This window comes from Peromyscus eremicus, chromosome 13 (assembly GCF_949786415.1).
Source record: "Peromyscus eremicus chromosome 13, PerEre_H2_v1, whole genome shotgun sequence".
NCBI classification, from domain to species: Eukaryota; Metazoa; Chordata; class Mammalia; order Rodentia; family Cricetidae; genus Peromyscus; species Peromyscus eremicus.
In genome coordinates, this window is record NC_081429.1 from 21,549,942 (window position 1) to 21,555,605 (window position 5,664).

Here is a 5,664-nt window from a genome sequence, read left to right on the forward strand (position 1 = left end):
TTTTGTTAGAACATACTGTAAGGTATTGTACCTATGTAGCTCATTTAAAAAATGTAAAGTTCTAGTTCTTAAAACTATTATTATGTGCTGGAGAGATGGCTCAGAGGTTAAGAGCACTGGCTGCTCTTCCAGAGGTCCTGAGTTCAATTCCCAGCAACCACATGGTGGCTCACAACCATCTGTAATGAGATCTGGTGTCCTCTTCTGCCATGAAAGCAAACATTCAGACAGAACACTATATATATATAATAAATAAATACATCTTTTTAAAAAGCTATTTTTATAAATTATTTACAATAATTAAGAAATAAAGTTAGTTGTTAGTCATCTATAAGAATCAAATTTATAGTCATGGTAGGTATGTTTTCAAGATTAAACAGATATATTTTAGATAGATAGATGGTCTTCTATCTACCTAGGGACATTTAAGATATTTTAATAACATAAGGTTTTTCACGACAGTGTGATGTGTCTGCTCCTGGCAGCCTCAATCTACTTCAGAGAAGATGGTGGACATCAAAGAACCTCCATATGGAGTTTGCTTTTATTGTGGCAAAGTTAGCCACTGGGTAAGAAACTGCCTTTGCATGGACTGCTGACAGTTGCTGTCCAAATTGAGCAAAGAGGACATAAAAGAAGGTGACTGCTGAACTTTGCCAAGACAAGGTAGGACAGTCCTTCAAAAATTCCTGCTTCACAGAAAAGTCTGTCAGATATGCTAGGCCTGTAGACTGAAGATGGATGCTCCAACATTACAGAGAAACCTTGGTGACTGTCATTTCTATAGTTTTGTAAGTTGTTTGCTCTACACTTCCTGTTACTCAGGGAGACACCAAGGGAGTCTGTGTCATACAGAACGGAAGGGGAGGTAAAAAGTCACGTGCCAAAATGTAGATTGATAGAAGCAGATTAATTAAGTTAAAAGAGCTAGTTGGGAACAAGCCTATGCTAAAGGCCAAGCTTTCATAATTAATAAGTCTCCACGTCATTATTTGGAAGCTGGCAGTCCCCAAGAGAAAGTCCGGCAAGGAAGCCTTACTACAAGAGAGAGCCAGAAGGGGTACGTGAGAGGGGATGGAGGGAGAAAAGGGAAGGAGGAATCATGTAATTATGTTTTAATTTCTAAAAAATTTTAAAATATTTTTAAAAAATAAAGAGGTCCCAGAAGAGGCTCCTCTCCTGATGGCTTTGATGAAGCGAACTGCCATGATGTGGAGAGGACAACCTATCAGAGAATGACCCATGGCCTCAGGAGCTGAGTATACCCCCATCTGATCTCACAGTCATCTGTCAGCACCCACAAATTTAAAAAAAAATCTTTACAACACAAAAAAACATAGGGTAAAGTCCAGTTCAAGATCCTTGATGAGCTGTTCGGCAGTCCTGACAATCAGTGCCCAGACAGTAAGAATTCAGGATCATAGAGGACTTGGCTATCACCTGCATCCTGTGAGGCCCTGAGGAGAGGTCCAATAAGCCTTGGTGATAGCATCTGGGTGTCATTTGGAGCCACTGACTCTGGGACATTTTGTTACATGACAGCAGAAAATGAACCCAGATTTGTGTAGAATTATTGTGAGGGTTAGAAAAAAGTTTGTAAATATCTAATATATGGGCTGTAGAAATGGCTTGGTAGTTAAGAGCACTGGTGACTCTTCCCCAGGACATGCGTTCAATTTTAAGCACTTAAGGTTTCCAGCCATCTGTAATTCCAGTTCCAGGGGCCGGATGCCCTCTTCTGGCCTCTGGACACCAGGCACACATGGTGCACAGACAAAACACTCAACACACATAAAATAAAGACAAAAACGTAACACAAATGAATGAAAAAATAAATTATAAACCACATAGACTACTATCATTCCATTTTCTTTAGGGAATATAAACCTCATCATTTATTTATTTATTTTTATTATTTTATATATACTGGTGTTTTGCCTGCATGTATGTCTGTATGAGGGTGTCAGACCCCCTGGAATGGGAGTTATAGATAGGTGTGAGCCCCCATGTGAGTGCTGGGAATTGAACCTGGGTCCTCTGGAAGAGCAGCCAGTGCTCTTAACCGCTGAGCCATCTCCCCAGCCACAACCCTCATCATTTTCTTGTGAGTCATGCAAAATGCTGAAACTTGTGGAAAGGATTGGAGGAAACCATGTGTATAGTGTGTTCTACTGCCTGGCCCATGATGAACAGTGAGTAGCATCTACAGTGATGATAATGGTTGTGTTTATCCTGATAAAATCTACACACATACACATAGAAAGACCATCTATTTCATGTCCTCACACCACTTCTGACTCACTTTACAAGTTGCTCTTCTTGCAGGAGGACCCAAGTCCACACATCATCTACTGTCCTGGCATTGGTGAACCTTAGGTACAGTCTGGCTCAGCATCTTCCAGTTTCAAATGAACAATCACTGGCTCAGAAAGAGGCTGACTTGTTCAAGGCCAGAGAGCACATGAGAACAGACTGGGAAGCAGAATTTGATGCGAAGGCTGCATCTAGAGAGCCTTATATTTGTTTTCCTTCTGTTTTTTTCTGAGGTGTCTCCTCTACTCAGTATCCCTCAGCTCACACAAGATCAGCTCTCCCTCTTAAAACTCCCCTTATGCACAGCTGGTTGGTCATCACCAGTTTTCAGCTGTCTCCTGGAGAATCCATTGCTGACTGCAGGTAATGTGGTCAGGGAGTACCGAGAGGCCAGGCTCACTGCAGGGTCTTCTACAGCCATCATTTTACATGTGAGAAAACTAAGACATGCCAGGTTCAGGGGACACATTGCTCCCCAAGCGGCTGCCACTTTTAACTTCTTCCTACTTTCAATTAGGCTTCCTCCAAGGTGAGGTCTCAGTGACACAGCTTTAAGCAGGATGGGCCAAGAACATCTTCTGCTATCCCAGAGCTGGTCCCCTCTTCATATCTGACCCCAAAGGTCAGAGGTGAGGAACTGAATTTCATTTCAGGAAAGAAGTGCAGCTCCTCTTCTTTGTCTTCCTCTCCCTCCCCTTCACCCTCCTCCCCTTCACCCTTCTCCCCTTCACCCTCCTCCCCTTCACCCTTCTCCCCTTCACCCTCCTCCCCTTCACCCTCTTCCTTTTCACCCTCTTCCTCTTCACCCTCTTCCCCTTCACCCTCCTCCTCTTCACCCTCCTCCTCTTTCCTTCCCTCTTCCCTCCTCCCCTTCACCCTCCTCCTCTTCACCCTCCTCCTCTTTCCCTCCCTCTTCCCTCCTCCTCTTCACCCTCCTCCTCTTTCCCTCCCTCTTCTTTCCTTTGTTGTTTACATGGCAGCCATCTTGGACCCTCCTCTTGCCTCTGCTCTAGCCAAGTCCACTGAGATGGTCGGGTGTGTTCTCTCGTCACTGCTGCCTCCTCCTCTCTGTCAGTCTGGTACTGAAGATGTTTTCTTGGAGTGTTTTGATCTCTTTTAGAATTGTTTTTGACTCAGCCAGCGTCTAAGATAACTGGCCAGACACTGACAATTTTCTAAATCTCTATGATAGCGACTCCTGTCCTAGGAACCCTGTAACTCTCTACCAGTTGCTTCTGGAATATACTCCAAGGCAGAGGACCCAAACAGATAATGATGACCTGGGCTGGATAGCTCATAAGCAGGGGCTGGTGTTTCTCTGGATTCTGGTCTTTGGGATGAGAGTGGGAAGCAAGCTGCAAGGCAGTGTCCCTGAAGAAGAAGGAGATATCTTCCAAGCAGCAGGAAGTCCACTGCCCTGAGGCTTCCAAGCCACTACCTCCCGCCACCCAGTCTCAACTCAGAGAGTTCCAGGGCTCTAGGGATGGCCACTCCTGGCAAGTGCTAAGTGTACAGATCTGGACCAGTGAGTCGGGAGATCAAAAACCAGAGGTGATGGTAGCTCCAGAGTTCTGCTCAGCTGGGGCAGGAGACCTGTGTGTTGGAAGAAAAACTTTTCAGAAAAGCATAGTTACTGGGTATCCTGTGGTGAGCATGCCAGAGAGCACATCTATTTAGTGGGAGAGCTGTTAGCATGTTAGTGTGTAGTGTGTATATCCTTCAGCTGGAGAGTTAGCATGTTAATGTGCGCATCCTTCAGTGGGAGAGTTAAAGGAGAGGGAGAAAGGGAGGAAGGAGTGAGGGGGAAGAAGTTTTTGAATAATGGAGTACTGCTCATGTGAACCATGAAACTGTTCGATGCTACAACAGCATCCGTAGGTCAAATTGGGATGGCTCCTGGAACCAGGTGGATCTGCTGTCTTGGCGCTACCATCCCCAGCAATCTTCTGTTGAGTCTTCACGAGGCACCCATTGAGTTTGTGCTGCATCAAATAGCTCTTCAGCATCTGGCACACTGCACTTGGCGTCTCGCATCCCTTCCTGCATTTTGAAGTTACCGAAGCAAGCTTTAAAAGGTATTATTTTAAGACTGGGTTTGTAAAAGGTATTACGCAAATGGAAATGCATGTCTCTGTTAATGCTTGTACCTTACGATACTGGTGAAAAGTGAGCGGATAGTACAGAGCAACAGAAACATATTACTGTTAAGTCTAAATAGCTATGAAAGGCAAGATGGCGCGAGAGGGAGCTCTGTGAAGCATGGGTTGGCCTGGTGGATTAGTTAGATTTCTGTTACTATAACAAAACACCTGAGAGAATCAACATACAAGAAGAAAAGATGTGTTTTGGCTCACCGTTTCAGAGGCTCAGTCCGTGGTCCATCGGCCCTGTGTAAGGCAGCGCAGCCATCACGGAACACATGGTGGAAAAAGCTGCTTGTCTCATGGCTGAGATATGAAAAAGAAGACGATTCAAAGATGTCCCATCAAAGTTTCACCACCTCCAAATACCGCCGTCAGCTCCAGATCCAAACTATAATACCTGGAGCATTCAGGGCCATGGAGACAGATTTTTCTCTACCACCCCAGACCAAGCATGAATGGTTAATTCCTTTTTTTTTTTTTTTTCTGTTTCTAGGCTGTAACTCGTATCTTCAGTGTTCAGAATGCAGAATATGAGACTAAACAAGTCCTTGACCTTGCCTTAAGTTCCCCCAGATATGTCCTATTTCCTGAAGCTTGAGCTTGTTGGGTGGACTTGGCCTATGTGAGGCATTTTGGTCAAACAAATCATTACTAAGCATGTCCTGGGAAGAGTGTGTGAAAATGCAGTCAGAAAGCCAATGAACTCTTTGGGCTTTGTTTCCCTGTCTTTCTGTTCCCTGTGGACCCACCTCCTGCTCTTGCCCCGGGTTCTCTGTCTCATCTCTCCTCCATCAGTGATGGCTGTGTGTTAGTAACAGAACTGAGAGTGAAATCTTTTTCTTTTTTTCCATCCCAAGGGCACTTGCTTTGAAAAACTTTTTCTACTGCCCTGGCTCCAAATGTCCTTTGCTCTTTGTAAAAAGCACAGTTGGTCTCAGTGGCACTGATGGAAGACATCAGAGCTCTTTAGACATCATGACACTACTGTCTCTGAGTGTGGGAGGTCTTGAGGCCGAAGTCCAGGTGTACCAGAGATGGTTGATGGCAGCTTCCTGGGTGTCAGTGTGAGCTCACAGATGACCTCCGTCATCCCATAGTGACCAGTTCAGGCAGGCAGTCATTACATCTATTGGAAAAGGAAGCAAAGCCAGTGAGATGTGCAAGATGTGTTCAAGATGACCCCAACATTGGCCATTGCAACTGCCCC